The sequence below is a fragment of the Uloborus diversus genome, chromosome 2, assembly GCF_026930045.1.
Source record: "Uloborus diversus isolate 005 chromosome 2, Udiv.v.3.1, whole genome shotgun sequence".
Classification (NCBI taxonomy): Eukaryota; Metazoa; Arthropoda; class Arachnida; order Araneae; family Uloboridae; genus Uloborus; species Uloborus diversus.
The window spans coordinates 79,379,220-79,396,573 of NC_072732.1; the positions used below are offsets into that span (position 1 = coordinate 79,379,220).

The 17,354-nt window shown below is 33.0% G+C and overlaps 1 pseudogene; it reads left to right on the forward strand.

Annotated features, from left to right (window-relative positions):
* The window catches only part of LOC129235247 (synaptotagmin-15-like), a 191,290-nt pseudogene that overhangs the window by 169,069 nt on the left and 4,867 nt on the right, over positions 1-17,354 (forward strand).

Consider the following 17,354-nt stretch of genomic DNA (forward strand, 5'->3'; position numbering starts at 1 on the left):
CAATTCGAAAGATTTTATGAAATCCGTCCGAAACAAATGCACTATTCTAGTTCAGAACTTACGAACAATTAAATTTTCCATAGTATTAATATATTTTCAGCTGATCATAACTGATAAAAAAACTCTCCATATCGAAATCGAAGCATTTGTTTTGATTTAACGGGAAAGTCTGCCTTCATCAGTTTTATTTAATTGATCCGATTTATTTTATTTATGTCGTTAAATTTATCCTGATGCCTTACAGGACGTAGGCTTAGAAAAGATTAAATCTTATGTGAGAGAAAAATTAGAACCGAATTCTAAAAAAACACATTGCACCTTTCATAATGTTTAAATTTTGGTTAAAAATGTCGTAGAAGTATCACCAAATTTCTGAAGAGTATTGTATGCATTCAAAAAATACATAATGAAATCATAAATACTCTCTACGTTTAAGAAAGTTCACTTAAGCAGCTGATAAAGAAAAATAAATTAAGCCTTTTTTTTTTTTTTGAAGATGGCTGAACTTTGAAATGATGTTTGAATTTTCTAGCGCCTGTGATGGTTTTATTGCCTGAATTCATATCCTGCTGTAAAAAAAAGGAGGTCAACTCTCTCCTGAATAAACATAGCCTTAATTAATTAAAATAGCAATGGTTTCCTTAGTAAAATATTTTCATATCGCATGAATGATATTATTCTGACCTTATTTTAAGCAACGAATAAAATTCTCAAAAAGTGCACTTTTGATTAATGAAACTGAAGCATCTGTTTCTAGAATAATACTTGAAATTTGTATGAAATAAAATAATAGTTTAAAAAACTAAAAAAACACGCTTTTGTAGCAAAATGAACTAAAAATTGAAAAATAATCTTTGGATGATAGTAGTTGACCAATCACTTAATTTTAATGTAATACAAAAAAGCGTGGGGTGCTGTCTATTTAATTTTTGCTTGGACAACAAATGGAAGAAATTAAAGACAACTGATAAGAAGCCCCCCACGCTTTTTTGTATTACATTAAAATTAAGTGATTGGTCAACTACTATCATCCAAAGATTATTTTTCAATTTTTAGTTCATTTTGCTACAAAAGCGTGTTTTTTTAGTTTTTTAAACTATTATTTTATTTTTCTGTTTTTTAGTCTTATGTTGGAGAATTATCAGCCGACGAAATTATTTATAAAACGAGTGCGAGGTAATATCTTAAAGTTAAGACAAGGACACCCCGATGGGAAGCTACTGTGAGTCATCGATGTATGTTTGCGGAAATCATATTTATATTACTTTGAAAATTTGAGATGCATTTGAATAAAAGTTTGTTCAACAATGGTCTGATCAGCAATGAAATTCCAATTGAAGGCTCACCTAAATTTTGGCATGAAATTAGTTAAAAACAATTATATTTCATGTTCTAATTACCTTATAACATTGGAACAAATTTTGTCTGATGCAGAAAATTTAAAGGTTTTTGTAGATATTTTGAAATACTTTTTGCGAGCATTTTTTAATGTATTTTTAAAAATTTTTCCTTTTTCACATTGTTGGATTTATGCTAAAATATTGATTAAAATTGGAGGAAACTAACAATTATAAGAGTTAATTAATTAATTTGATTATAGAATATTGCATTGTCAACGGGTCTGAGGTCGTGTGCCAAATTTCAAAGGAATCCGATCGCAGGAAGTGGGCGAAATTTGAGCTGTAAGATTCCGTTACAAGATACATACATACATACATACATACATACATACATACATACAGGTGAAGCTAATAAAAGCGTGTTAAAAAAAGAAAAACAGAAACTGCAACGTGATGTTTTAGGTATATAACTGAATTCTCTAAGTGACAGAAATATAGTTGTTTTATCTTTACTTAAAACAAAATAAGAGTAAAGTCTGACCGCGAACAAATGACCCTTGTCAATCATTTGAGAAAACGGGTTCATTCCTTAAAATAGGTAGCAAAGGAAGAATGGATAGGTGAATGGATATTGGAGTTTAGCAACATTTTGGCGATATGAAAAAAAATTACTATTAGTATATTTTCTTTATGTGATTATTTAGACCTGAAAGATTTAAGTTGCGGCAATAACTGCGTTGAGTTGGCGATAAAAATGACAAGCCTTGCACTCTTTATTGCAACCAGGGAGGTACTGCAACCCTACTCGAATCAATTTCCAATTGATATTAATTATCGGAAGTGTTGTTATTTCTGACCAATTTCTGCTGAAAGGAGTAAACCCAAGACCCACCCACTTACGTAGGATGTGACCTGTCCGATGAGACAACTGTCTTGACCGTACAAAGTTAATATGTTTTACCTCTTTGGCTATTTTCTTAAATTCCAAGGTAACGTATTCAATCTATAGAACCAATGACGGACTTGCAAATTCCGTTCCAACTTTTTTCTCCATATCGCCCCTTCATCAAAATGGACAATTCTGAAACGGGGTGGAGCAAAAGCTCAAATTTTCGTGATCGAACTATATATCCCCTCCTGTATTACGCCTAGGATCAAGAACATTTCATCGAAATTCCCGAGAATTAGCATTAACTTGATATAGTATGATGGATATTGAGAGAAGTGGCTTCTTTAAAATTTGTATTCATTTTTGCCAAAAAATTAAAGAAAACTCTTGACAAATTTCTCTTTATAGAGACTTTTTTTTTTAATCGAACAAAAGAAATTACACACATTTTGATTTTTTTCAAAGCAAGGAAAAATTACCAGAGAAGAAACCCGCGTAAAGTTCGTGTGACAAATAAAAATCATGAAATCATTTTTTTTAGAAATTAAAATCCCAAACTCACATATGTATGTCCAAAAAAGTTCTTAAAATAAAATTATTGAAAAACAGTTAACAGAAACAAAATACGTTAATTAAACCAGCACCAAAATAGTTTGGTTTTTATTATTATGCTTTCCTCCCTGACTAAAACAATTGAAAAAATTATTCGAAAAATTAAATATGAACTTTTCACATTTAGTGAAATGTAATCTCTTATGCTTGACATGTCTCGGGGAACTTGTACGTGCAAATAATGTAAAATAGAGAACCTCCTCTGCAACTAAGTACGATGAAAGATTTGTTTTTAAAGAAAAATTGCTGTATACTGAAATTTTTTCCAAAAATTTTAAAGCATTCCAATGTGTAGAAAATAATGGCGTCAAATTGTTAATAAAAAATAACATTTGAAAACAAAAGGAGTCTGTCATGAATTGTGAGAAAAAGTTTCCTACTGTGAAATTCCCTTTACAATTATTAACAATATTCTGCAATGTATTTTGAGCAACATCAGAGGAGGTCATTAGTTATTGCTGTCACTATAAGTAAATGAACTAAATTGGTGAGGAGGGGGTGGTTTCTCTTCTTTATTTTCCTACGTCGCTTTTATTCTTTGAGAATTGCCAGAATTCGTTCTCCGACTAAATAATTTTATGTAATTTTTCGCGCTACTGTACAGGAAATAAGTAGAATTTTCCTGCATCAAGAGTTTCAGTCTTTAGTGTTAATCTGCCAAATAATACTGTCTTTCTCTGTAGGTCGGGGACTCATCAACAGTCCCCGAGATCCATTTGTGAAAGTGTATCTGCTTCCGGACGAAGAGACCTTCCACCAGTCGAAAATAAGAAAAAGAACTTTGGCCCCCAAATTCAATGAAACATTCACTTTTGAGGTGATGTATTTGAAATGTTTAAATGATTTTGCCTTTGGACTTTGTTTTGATAGCTTGCAAGTAGTGATTGCATCACCGGTACACCGAATACCGGTATTTCGAGCAATTTTGCAATTTCGTAATACCGGTATTTGCCGAGGTAAAGTACTGGTATTTTCGGTATTAGCTGAAAATAATAAATAGTTTCAATTAAAGAATTTGCAAGTTAACTTATTAAATATTTACTTATATTTTAAATGTACATTTCATTTTCCATGACACAGAATGAAAATCAATCTATTGATGTAAAAGTTTGACTTCAAAAGCACGAACTAATAGAATATCATTAAACAAAAGTAGCGAAAAGATTGCAAAATGATATTTTCATTACTAAATGGTGAGATGAATTGCATTTTTGTGCACCATGTTTTTATTTTTTCCATTTCCCTGATCACTCGCTTCCCCTTTTGTGAAAGTTAATTTCGAATGTATTTGTTCTATGAATAATTTATTCCAACCATCAATTGCAGTAATACTTTGATATTTTTAAAAATATTTGTCTCAACTGTACTGAGTTTTGGCAAAAAAAACTTTTTCTCGTTAGTAAAATAATCGGTAATTTTTTGACAGCGGTATTAGTTGTTCTCATGTCTAGTTTTGTGATTGGCAAACTGATGTTCAAAAAATTATATTGTGCCTTGAAAATTTGCATAGAGGTTAAGCATACCATTTGAAACATATTTTCAGATATTTACATAATTACAATTGTAAAGAATTTTGAAAATAACGTGAAAACGAATAAGAGAAACTTAACAAGATCACATCTAGTCATGTTTATCGTAAATTTCAAACCAGAGAGTAATAATAAAATTTAACACAAACCTCTCCTGCTCAAGAGAAAATGATGTTAATATTGGAAAAGTATCGTCTCTTGGAAAAAAAATTACACCTAGTTATAAATCTAAAAATAATTATAATAATAGCACACAAAATACAAAAGAAACACACACACAAACGGATTTCTCCAAAAATAACACGCAAGAGACCGAATTATTCGAAGATGAAGAGCTTCTAGACAATTAGAGGAGGTGTATCGCGCTTTGTTAACAGTACCACCGATCTGCGTAAATTCAGAAAGCGTATTTTCAACTGTCGGAAAATTTGAGCACAAAAGGAGTTCCAGGCGAGAGACAATAGATGTATTACATTTTTCACTATTATTAATTTTTTATTATGACATTTGTTCCTTCAGTATATATTTGTTCACAATACGTTTTCATAAATAATGTCGACGCTCGTTATAACGACTCTTGTCTTCCAAAAAAAGGAAGTCGCTATAACAAGAAGTCGTTATAACGTATTGCATATTATTCAGGCATTTTGCACGAATAATGCACAAAATGCACGAATAATTTCTGATAGTTATGCATCATTGTAAAAGAGAATCAGGAAACTAACAAAATGACGTTAAAAAAATTTGTTAGTTTCTTTCTCTTTTTAAAAATTTTGTGCTGCAATTATTGTAGAAGCTTTTCACTTTTTTGACTTTTTCAAAAATGTATAATTCGTAATGTCCACCATTTTCGCGCGGTTTTCATAACTTATGTGACCCTATAGCAACAAATATCTGCTTTCAATGGAGATATTTTACTTTTAGAAACATAAAATGTTTAAGAGTTGGTTCTCGAATAGTTAGTCCTGAGGGACTAACAAAAATTGAAACTTAGCTTTGGACAATATATTGGAATGAACGGTTCAGGATGGGCGCTCTAATGGACGATAAAATAACATTGTATCTATGAAACAGGAAATGGGACTTAATGCATCGGTCGCTATAACGGAAGCGTCGCAGTAATGCGAGGTCCTTCTATAGAGGGTGGACTGTAATACAATTTTTGCACGAAATCATGAAACGCAACAATGAAATAATATATTTTCAAGCATTTTTGAAGAAACTTTAAGTACCGGTATTAATACCGGCATTCCGGTATCACGTTTTAAAAATTCCGAACACCAGTATTGAATTTTTGGTCCGGTATTGCAATCCCTACTTGCAAGTGAACTTTCTTTTCAGCAAGCAGAGATTTATACATATATTATGTTTCTAAAAGTAAGCCACCGGAATAGAAGGGGTGACCTGGAGTAGTTGATACACATTTTATATTTTTTGTTTTCTATTTTTTTTACCAACGTTACGTGTTAAACTAAAATGTCATGATTACCAGTATCATCGCCACCGGGTGACGAGATTCCAGAGATTAATTTTATTCAGAATACTCTACTCAGATACTTAATGTGGGCAATAATGTTTACTTGGTAGAAGATTTTACTTCTCGATAAACATATTAAATTCAGTATAAATGAACATAAGTATAACTTCCGCACAAATCAACATCAAGTAATGAAATTGTTAAAGATATCTTTGTATTAATTGTAAAACTAAGAAAAGTTTATTTGTCTATAAAAGGTATACATCTGGATCATATATAGTAGTTATGATAAGATAAATATTTATGTGTGGCACGTGACATCATTTATGCATATTTCTTAATTCGAAAGTTTTTGCGTTTAAAAACATGAAATTTTAACATCAGTGTTACACTTTCCATCTTTGCATTATCATTCCAGGATGTATCAAACAAGATAATTTCCATTTCCTTTTTTTTTTTTTTTTTGTTGTGTTTCCATTTTACTTCCTCTCCTTTTACAGACATATTTGTTGATACAAATATCACTACAAACTGCAGTAAAACGTTATAATTAAAAGAATTGATCCGATTCAAATTACATAGCATTATATATTGATTCTGCCATTTAATGTAAAACATCATAAGCAAATTTGATTCAATATTTTCCCCGGCTTTCCTATTAAACAGAAAAAAAAGAAGGTGAAATATATTATTCTGAAAAACCAAAAATATTTTTCGCCGATACTGTAATATTAAACGCAAACAAACTTTTAAGAACTTTTTTAAAATTCTTTCTTCAACAAAAATGCCAAGCTTTCTTCGATAAGCGCTCTGTCGAAATATTTTTCTTCCGTGTACGTAACGACTAAATGTTCTAAAAATAGATAGAAAAGAATAAAATGTGTTCTAATGAGTGCATATTAATCCAAAAGAAGTCTTGAAGGCGACTTTAATGTAATAAACATGAATAAAAGCTTTTGATATTGCCTTTTCGTCAACGAAAAGAAATCCTAAGTAGTTATTTTCCTACTAATGAAGTTAAATTTAAAAAAAAAATGAATTTGAACTGTGACATCTTGAATTCAAATTATGCTTTTCGCAATCACGAGTGTGTGTATGTAGACGTGTGGGGGGGGGGGGTATGTTTGTTTGTGTGTGGGGATATGTGTGTTTAGTAGGTGTGTTTGTGTGTGGGGGGTATGTGTATGTGTGGGTAGTTGTGTGTATATGTAGTGGTGTGTGTGTATGTGTAGGTGTGTGTGTGTGTTTGTGTATGTGTATGTGTGTGTATGTGTAGGTGTGTGTGTTGGTGTATGTGTAGGTGTGTGTGTGCTTGTGTATGTGTAGGTGTGTGTGTGCTTGTGTATGTGTAGGTGTGTGTGTGCTTGTGTATGTGTAGGTGTGTGTGTGCGCTTGTGTATGTGTAGGTGTGTGTGTGCTTGTGTATGTGTAGGTGTGAGTTTGTGTGTGTAGGTGTGTGTAGGTGTGTGTTTGTGTGTGTAGGTGTGTGTAGATGTATGTGTAAAGGCAGGCAAGTAAGTGGACGCAACCTGGAGACTGTTTTCGCTAGAGGAGCAGCCGGTCGTCGCGACGGTGGTGCTGACAGAGGGAGGTGGTGGGAAAATAAAATCATAGGAGTTCAAAACAGTCAAATGAGAACAATAAGCAATCGTGATTGCTCAAAAAAAAAAAAAAAAATCATAATTTTTTTTGCCGAACAAAACAGTAGAGTTCAAAAAGTTTTTTTAGTAACAGAAAATAGCAATTTTCTCTTTTTTTAAGAGAAATCAAGATTGCTGATTGATTTCACTTTGCCATTTCTCAGTATAATATAGTTATCTTTGTAATTTGTAGATAGTGAGTCACGCGAAATAAGCACGTAAGTCGTGCAAGTTTCTTACAGCGTTAAACATTTATCTTTGATGGTTACTTTATGTAAAACGGTATGACATTCAGAGTGTTCTAATTTATTGGGGTTCTTTTTGTATATTTATTTTGAACTCTTGTTGAACAAAACTTCTGAAGACATTGGCAGAAATTTACGCAAAACTGTAACTTAGAGAGAAACACATAGAGTAATCTACTATATTATAGAGCAAGGGTGGTGAACCGTTATGGATCACCATGTCATCTTTTCTGAAGAAAGGTTTACTTGCCGTCAAAAAATTTTAGTTGCCGATTATTGAGAAAGAGGTCTTTCACAAATTGCCACGCTTTCAGGGGGAGGGAGGTTTGTGAAATCGTGATAGTTTGTGAGAAAAGTAGAGAGGGGTAACATGAAGTGCATTGTCTTGTGTTGCAGTAACAAGAAGTTCTGTCTAGAACTAGACGAGCCTACTTTCCCGTATACCCATACTACTTTCTAGTACCTGATCAATATTCTCAAAAATAGCTGAAGTCGCGAATATTTTCAAACATATTTTTAAAATACTTTAAGCTGATTTCTAGGAATAAAATATTCCTCACTCATCTAAAAAAAATTAGATGCGTTAAAAAAAAAAGAAAAAAAACGAACAAATAAAATAGCAGCAACTTTTAAACAAAGCAGCTAATACACTTTTTTCCAATAAAGAAAATCTTTAACAGCTTTCAAAACGAAAAAGTAATAATTAAAATTAATAAGCTCATTAAAATAAATACATATTTAAAAAAATCGTCTTTTTCCCCTGTTGTCAAATACATTTTTTTAAATGAATTAATGCACTTACCAAAAAAAAAACAATAAAATGTCAACTTAAAGAAATTATTTTCATTTAAAAAATAAAAAAATCGTCTGCGCATATCTTTATGTAGAAATATAAATGACTTTGAGTTTATTCGCCAAAAACTGAGTACCTAAATTGAAACTTTAGCGTAAAAATAAAAACAAGTCATATCAACAATAATTATTTCACAGTTAAAACCATAGCTGCAGAGTCGGAGTCGAAGTCGATCTCATTTTGAGATAAAGGAGTCGGAGTCGAATATTTAAGAATCGGAGTCAGTCATTTGTCTTCCGTGTATAAATTTTTGCCAAAGCTACGAAGTCAGAATCGAAGTCGGGGAGTCGGAGTCCGATTAATTATCGGGCACAGGAGTCGGAGTCGGAGTCAAGTGCACCTAAATTCTCGGAGTCGAACTCTGGAGTTTGGCGTCAAGAGTTATTTTCAGCAAAATTTGTTTGAAGTAAATCCGCCTTCAAGTGCAGAATCTACATTGACTTTCAGTTTCCCCGTAGGCGCTATTGTTAAGGTATTTGAACTGTTCAAAATTGAACGGAAAATTGTTCAAATCAAAAAGATATTTTACATACAAGTTTTTCATCAAAAGCTTTTTCCTACAAAGTTTGTTTGAAGCTAATTCGCCTCACAGTTCGGAATTGCCTTGAATTTCCCCGTAGACGCTAATGTTAAGTTTTTTTGAACTGTTCAAAATTGAACAAAAAATAGTTCAAATCAAAAAGTAAAATATGGGAATGAGGTGTCCTCGCCGAGATCTTTCGAACAAAAAAAAGTTTTTTCGAATCGGACTATTCATTCAAAAGTTATTAGGGGGGGATAGACAGACAGACCCGACGGACCGACAGACATTTTTCCCCATCTCAATACCCTACTTTCCCAATTTTTAATTTTTCGATATATATTTAATAATTTTAATTATTTTTGACATTTTTTTTGTTTTTTGCGATATTTTCAAGATGCATTGAGCCTTCTTTCATGCTTTTTTTTTTCTTTTTCTGACTTTTACTGGGAAAGTAGGCTAAAAACTAATATCTTATCCTAGAAGCAGTACGTTTAAAATTTCTAACGGCGTCACACAGATGATGTTTAAAATTTTTTTTAATTTTTCGGAACGTTCTTATTATGTCCTTTTAACTCAGAATACGGAAGAATCCCGATAACCCTTATGTGTACCACTAGTAGCTGAGTTTGTGAAAACACCGGGTTATTGAGAATGTGCGCACAAGTTTTTCGCGGCGGTTTTTTTCGTTGTGGCAGAGTGTGACCGAGTTTTCTGGATTCGGCCGGATTATCGATTGCCGAGTTTTCGAGGCTGCACTGAACTTTAGATCTATCGACAATCATGTCCTAATCACGGTAAACATATAATTCTTTCATTCTCCGTTTAATTTATGTAAATTTTTCTAACAGGTGACACCTGAAAAATTTACCAAAACGTACCCTGAAATTATCAGTATATGATGTAGACAAGCGTAAAGTTCGGCATTGTCTTGGTCATGTGATGTTTCCTCTCGCTCAGCCAGAAGGACAGCAGTCCCTATCCAAGGATATCACTCTGTGGAGAGACTTGGAGACAGCACCACAGGTAATTTCTCGTTAATTTTTTTCATATTATTGTAGAAGACAGTTATGAAGCACACTTTGGGACCAGAGCTTTTGCGTTTATACAGGTTTTACATAGAGGTCATTTCACAAGTTTTGAAACTAATATTCAGAATCTATCTTTTTGTTAGCACTTCAGAATGAATTTTATCTGCAATGAGTGTTGAAGCACTAATTACACAATTAATCATTCACAAATAGAAATGTTTTACAATCAAAAGAAAATGAATTATCCTGTACATCTGATAGCTTCATGTTCTTCAACAGTTGCATTTTCAAGCGCCATCTGGTATTTTCTTTTTACTGTGAATAATTTTCATTTAAAAGGTTTGTATTAAGATGGAAAGGTAAAAAACTGTTAAAAAATTTAATTTGACTAATAATTTTATGTTTGCAAGGCAAAACAATGGGATTTTTTAAACTTCAAAACTTATTGTTTACTTTTGAAAAGTTGTGCGGTTTATAGAAAATTGGGTTTTATTGGTTTTCGTCATTTTGGTATTCTACTGTATAATAACACCAAACTTATAATTAAAAATACAAAATTTAAATTTTATTTTACTTTGTTGAATTAATAGTTGCAAAAATCTAAGACATTTATGCATTATGCAACCCATAATATCTGTTGGTTTTCTTTTTTAAATATAAAATCGGACTCCGCTGTATGAAATCGCGGCTTTTTTAAGAATGTTTGTCAAAACGGCAGAGAAAATCTGACACTTTACCTATTTTTTTTCCTTTGCAATATATTTTCATGTAAGTAATGAAATGAAATTTCTAGTGAGATCAGATAGCTAAGATCAGATACTAAACTCATATGTATAATATGTAAGTAAGTTGAAATTAAAAAAAAATGATGCCATCCAATTATTGTGCCTTAAGAAAACAAGGGAGCAAAGTTTCATACAAGAATGATACTCTTAAAAAAAACTGGGGAAAATGTTGCAAGTAACCCCTGTTCCAAAAACCAAATGATGTGAAATTTAACAAAATAGATTCAAATGTATCTTTTCTTTCTATTCTGTCAGGCGTTACGTACTATGTCATAACTGGCGTGCCTTTGCACCAGTTGCTAGTTTCAACAACTTATACGGTACGTTTTTACCCATGAAACGTTTTTGGTACCTTTGAGAAACATGCTACTAAAAGTTAGTAGCATCATACCCCCACTGTCAGTAGATTACCAATATTTTTTCATCTTTTTTACCTTTCATTATAAATTTTGAGCGTTTTTTTAATTTGAAATTGAGAATTCCTCTCTGCGTGAAACCATATGTAAGATCCTGGTTCAGTTTTCTGTTACAAAAGCTCTCTCTTCGAAATTCTGAAACAATGCTTTTAAGATAAACTATACAGTAACATTTGTTGTAGTATTGTTCCAGCTAGTACCAGGAAATTTAGGTGTGCTGTTTCATTTTTGCAACTGTACCGTAATTTGGTGTGAAGTCTGACTTCCACAATATGCCATAAAGCCCCCTTTATATGCTACAGAAGTATTCACAGTATAACAACGTACTCACACAAAGAAAGAACAAGAGAAAGGAACTACATCCATGCCAGAGCCGGGATTCGAATCCAGAGCCTCCCCATCTACAATAAGACTTCTCTGACAACTAGACAAGACGGTCGGCAGCAGTAACATTTAAATATATATATATATGGAAATTGGCTTTTGAATTCTAGTTAATGTACTATGCTCTGTGAACAGTAATCTAACTGCTTTAAAATCATTCTCAAAATTCTCCAAAAATGCTTTTTTATTTTCAAAAATAATACTTAAGCCAAAACAATACATCCTTGAAAGCAAAAACATATCTTTTACTACCATCGCTGTTGCATTTTCGTTCAAAAAGAAGTTGCCCAACGAGTCATGTCATTTTGTTTTCTTTTCCCCAGTCGTCTGAGTCTCCGGGTGAGCTCCAAGTCTGTCTATCTTGCAATCCCTTTAGTAATCGCATCAAAGCTACTGTGTCTAGACTCCGGAATCTAAAAGGAATTGATGGAGATGAACACGCAGGTGAGTGTCAACTTGACTCTAATCTGTCGTAGATCTTGTTTTCTATAACGGTTTCTATAAGACTTCCTTTCTTAATTATCAATCGACCTTTATCGAGTGATTTTTATTTGAAAAATATTCCATATAATATGGAGAACAAAGTGGATGCGAACCAACCAGGGTTGTGCCGAACTTAAATTTCTGAGAGGGGGAAAGGCGGTATTTTCAATTTGTGCAATGAAACTCTGAATTTTACCGAATGATAAGCTATACGCATACACACATCTTTCATCATACACACACATTTATCTGTATTTGACAGAAACTTCAACTATTTATTGGCAAAGGTTTAGCAGCTTTTTCAGCCTTCTTGTGTATTTCCAACATTTTAAAGACCATGGAACATGTATGTTCACCAAGTTCAAAATTTATTTTATAAATTATCGAATGAAATCAATTTATTAATTACATTTTTCCATGTTAGAGAGTCATCAGAACCTTAAGACTAGAAAGGAAGTTCAATTATTATTTCAGAAATACATTTGTAATTTTATTTTGAAAACGATTTTAACACGATTCATACTGAACGGCTGCAGGCAAGTGATGCAAATTTTCGAATGTTTTCCTACGATTCGTCACCTATCTAGGAATAATTTAATGTCGGCTAATTTGGTTGCCTATACCTTGTTAAGTTTTTATGATAGTCGTCTGAAAATTATTTTATAAGTTGCCAAATCTATTTGGCTACGAAATTTTGAAAGCTATAAATTGCTACCTTTTGCGATGACAGGGGATCGTCAACAGATGACTGCTGAAAATGTAAAAGAACCTTGACGAAGTCCTTTAAAACAACTGAAAAGTTAACTTGAATTTCCCAGAAGCTTAGCTTGCTATCGTGTTTTTTTTTTTTTTTTTTTTTTTTTTGAGCAATCACGATTGCTTATTGAGTTCATTTGACCGTCCTTGATGTTGTGGTTCCTTTTTCAGCTTAGACCAGGGATAGCAGCACCACCGCCCACCGGCCTCTGCAGGCACGGCTCCGAGCACTTGCCTCCTGGAATCCGTTTCTCCTGGTCAATGGCATCCATGTCCTACACACACGCGCGCGCGCACACACACACACACACACACATACAAGCCTTTACACACATACCTGTGCATACACACAGGTTTACGCACACACATAAGCCTACACATGCACGCACGCGCCCCTACACATACACACACGCCTGCACACACACACACAACTATACACACGTAACCGCCCAGGAGGAGGGGTAGGCTTGGGGGGACAGGAGCTGTTTCTAGAAGCAATAGCCCCCAATGAGTAGGGCACTGACGCAACTCGTGATTGCGAAAAACATAATTTGAGTTCAAAATTTCAGAATTCAAATTAATTTTGAAAATTCGAAAGGCTTTTTTTTATGTGTGCAATTGCATTTTAACTGTGGTATTTTCTGCAATCAAATGTCAAATTCATTTAAAATAAGTTTGAAGTTTTTTGTACTTTTATAACTGCATTTTACTATAATCTTCATCGACCTCCTGCTGACCTCTGAAGACCTTCTTGACCGAAATCAACCACTTTAGGAATATCGATCCGGGTCGATATTGACCACTTTAAGTAACCCCAGCATAGACTGTGATTCCATTATAATGAGTGCTTCCATTGTACATCATTGACGCAAATGAGCCTCTAACAAATAGTTCATCAGTTTGGAAAAATTCTAGAATGAACATTTGCAAATTAAGTTCGCCTCTGCTCAAGTCCATAAAAAACAATCCATTCAGATCGAACCTTATTTGACCATTTTCGTATTTGAACAGAAGCTTTGTTTGCGTCAAAATTCTTGTTTGTGCACCTGAAGCAAGTACATAATACAAACAAACGAAGAGTAGTTTTGGGAATTGCATGAACGGTTTGATTCGTGCAATGCTCGTGAAAGTGATTTATTTTCTTTCTGCGGAAGAATATTTTGTACATGTTTTGTGAGAAAAAGTTTTCACTCAAATTTCGGTTGAAATTTCCATTTTACTCACCCCCGAATGAACAAGTTCCGCCAGCACATCCGTACGTGTACATATGTACCTGTGAATGTTTGAATAACCGAAAGATCCAATGTTAGCCTCCTCGACATAATTACCGCTATGATTTTCGTGACTTCTGTATGCACATATGTGCATATCTCCTATAACAAAACTGTGCACCGAAAAAGTTTGAAATTTAGTGCGTAGAGTCTATTAATGTATAGCTGTGTATGTACTTTTTTTTTTTTTTTTTTTGATTGCAAACCGTTGTTTCGAAAGAGCTTTTAAACATTTATGTGAGGCAAATCAATGTTTAGCAGTAAGTTAACTCCCCTAAACCAGGGCTAAGGCCCAGAACCACATGCAATATGCCAGACATCCAGGTTATCACATCCAGAGACTGCAGCTTCGTTATTATTAGTACTCAGTCTGGAATAGCGAATAACCGAACTGGAAGCAGAAGTCATTCCATTGATGCTGAGAGCGCCGACAAACTGGTAGAAAAAATAAATTTATACCACCAGCGAGTGATCGTAGCACGATGCACACTGAATTCGATATATTTCTACGCTTTTTGTTGCCAACTTGACGATAGATCTCCAAGTTGGTGAAAAGCATAAGATGCTAAATAGTGTCAGATCGGCCATATTTAAGAAGTCTTTCATAGAACCAACGTTAGAATTATAGATATTTGTAATATGAATCTCTACAACATATTCTTTTCTGTTACGGTTTGCAACAAACTGTAGGTATTTTAAATACACACCCTGAAGCACAATCATATTGTATGTTTTGTACTTTTTAAGCGATACTTACTTTTTAAGCGTTTTTGCTGTTGCAGTGGGGTGGTTTCCTTCAGTCAAAAGTACTACTTTTCGTCATTGAAATGGATAGAATGAGCAAAAAATAAATAAAAATAACATGGACTCAGAAAATACTTTCATTTTCCCAACAGTTTTTTTTAAATTAATTTTTTAAAATGTCCGATTTTCCAAACAAAGCGTGGTCTTGATGAAATCACAAATGATGCACTTTGTCGCATCTTTCTACTACGTTTCCACGTTATGATAATCAAGTAGCGAATTAAAATTGCGCTCTACCCTTGCTATCAACCATATCGTTGCCAATACACGTGAGTAAAGATGCGAATTAAATATTTTGCACTGTGAATGGCAACACTGAATGGCATTTCAACATTCGTGATATCATCGGCAGAAGCCGTAAACAATGAAAGCGCTCCGATTTAAGTAATTTTTTAAAAATATTAAATGTAAACAAATTTATCAAAGAATAGTCAGATCCTATGTTTTTAAGTATGTTCTTTCAGAAAAAAATACTTTTAAAATTTGGGAAACGACCCCATTTTAGATTGACAGACGCCAACGTAAATATATATACCTTTTAAATCTTGAATTCGTCGATATATTTTTTTACTAGACTTTTATTGGTTTAGGAAAATTTCTAAAAATTATGCATTTAAGAACTATTTTTTCTAACGCGGGAACCCGAGTACACGCACTCGTTTTTGAGTAATTAAGAAACTCAAATTATTTTGTAATCGAACAAGAAAGCAGTGTCGCGCTCACATCATGTTTTTATTATTAAGATATCTGCATATTATTTTGCAACGATATCTTATCTGAATCATACTACTTTGTTTTTATTCTGTTATAAGCGGCATAAAGCGAGAAAAAAAAAAAAAAGAAAAATCGATATCGCATTGTTTAGTATCAATTCTATAGATATTCAAGGTAATGGATTTCCAATATGGTGTAAAACACGAGATGGTTTCAAACCGTGAGAAAATCATTAACGGCCCCAAAAGTAGCATTCGTCTAAGCTTAGAATTCGTTTTAGTAGGTGGAAATAACACCTGGCTTCAGATATTGAGTTTTAAATATGTTGCGATGAGGCAGGTAATTACCGAACATTTTTGGGCAGTTAAATGTCAATGAAAGTTAAATGTCAAAAGTTCACCCTTGAAGCGAAAGATGATTTGAAAAAAAGAAAACTTTTTTCAATAAAGAAAAATATTACGCTTAGTACATTTTGTTGCTCTGTTTCTATGTGGGTTTTTTAGCAAAGTTATCAGTGTAAAGCATAACTAAATCTATTCTAGGAATGAAATGTCTAAAAATGCATGCTATGCATCATTTTTTCCCTTCGTAGTTTAACAGTATTGAATTTTGCAAGAGCAGCAAGTATTGTAAATTGATCGAGCAATAAGTATGTAAAAAAAAAGTAGTTATACCTCTGCAAGTTCGATTTTGTGGCTGTCACAGTGCTACTACAATCGCTGCCAAGTATTATGTTTTTAATTCTTTTATTATATAATCGTGAAAAGTTTTATTTAAAGTATTTTACGATAAACACTTGATGGAGGAACTACTCGTGAATGACAAGCAAATTTCACAAAACTACACATTTATAAGATAAATAAATACCTTTGTGCTGAACAGTAGAGTACGAAATAAACAACGTCAAAAAAGCACTAATTCGCAGATAAATGCAGACACATGTTTCGGGGTTACAGGACACGCCTTTTACAAAAAGTAATGAACTTATGGATGAAAAGACATCCGAGACAAAAACTTTTGTCGGATGTCTTTGCATCCATAAGCTCATTACTTTTTGCATTGAAAAAGACGTTCCCTGTAACGCCGAAACACGTGTCTGCAGTTATCTGCGAATTTGTGCTTTTTTGACGTTGTTTATTTCTTACTCTACACATTTCTAGTTTTTTTGTCATCAATTTGTAGGATTTGAGTTGAAATTTACTATTGATTGAAAATGTAATGTTCCCTTTTTGTCTTAAAACAAATAGAAGCCTAAAAATTTGCACGCTTACTTGATGATCGTACGCAAACTTCAACGTTTCGTTGTTTTGGCTGCAAAAAACAAGGTTTTTGCTAGGAAATCAAGTTTTTTTCGTGTTTATATGATTGGATTAGGAAATGACATTGCTTACTCAGAAGTAAAAATCGTGTTACATGAGTTGTAATATGTGTTGTTCATTGTAAAAGTGGTGTACCTCTATATTTTTAAAAATGTGTATTCTTCTTCTAAATGTTATCACATTTAGTTATATCATTTAGTAACAAAGCAAAGCTCCTTTTGAAAGATAAATATCTAATGACTAATAGTAGATGGACACTTGTTTTTTTTTTTTCCAAACGAAAAAT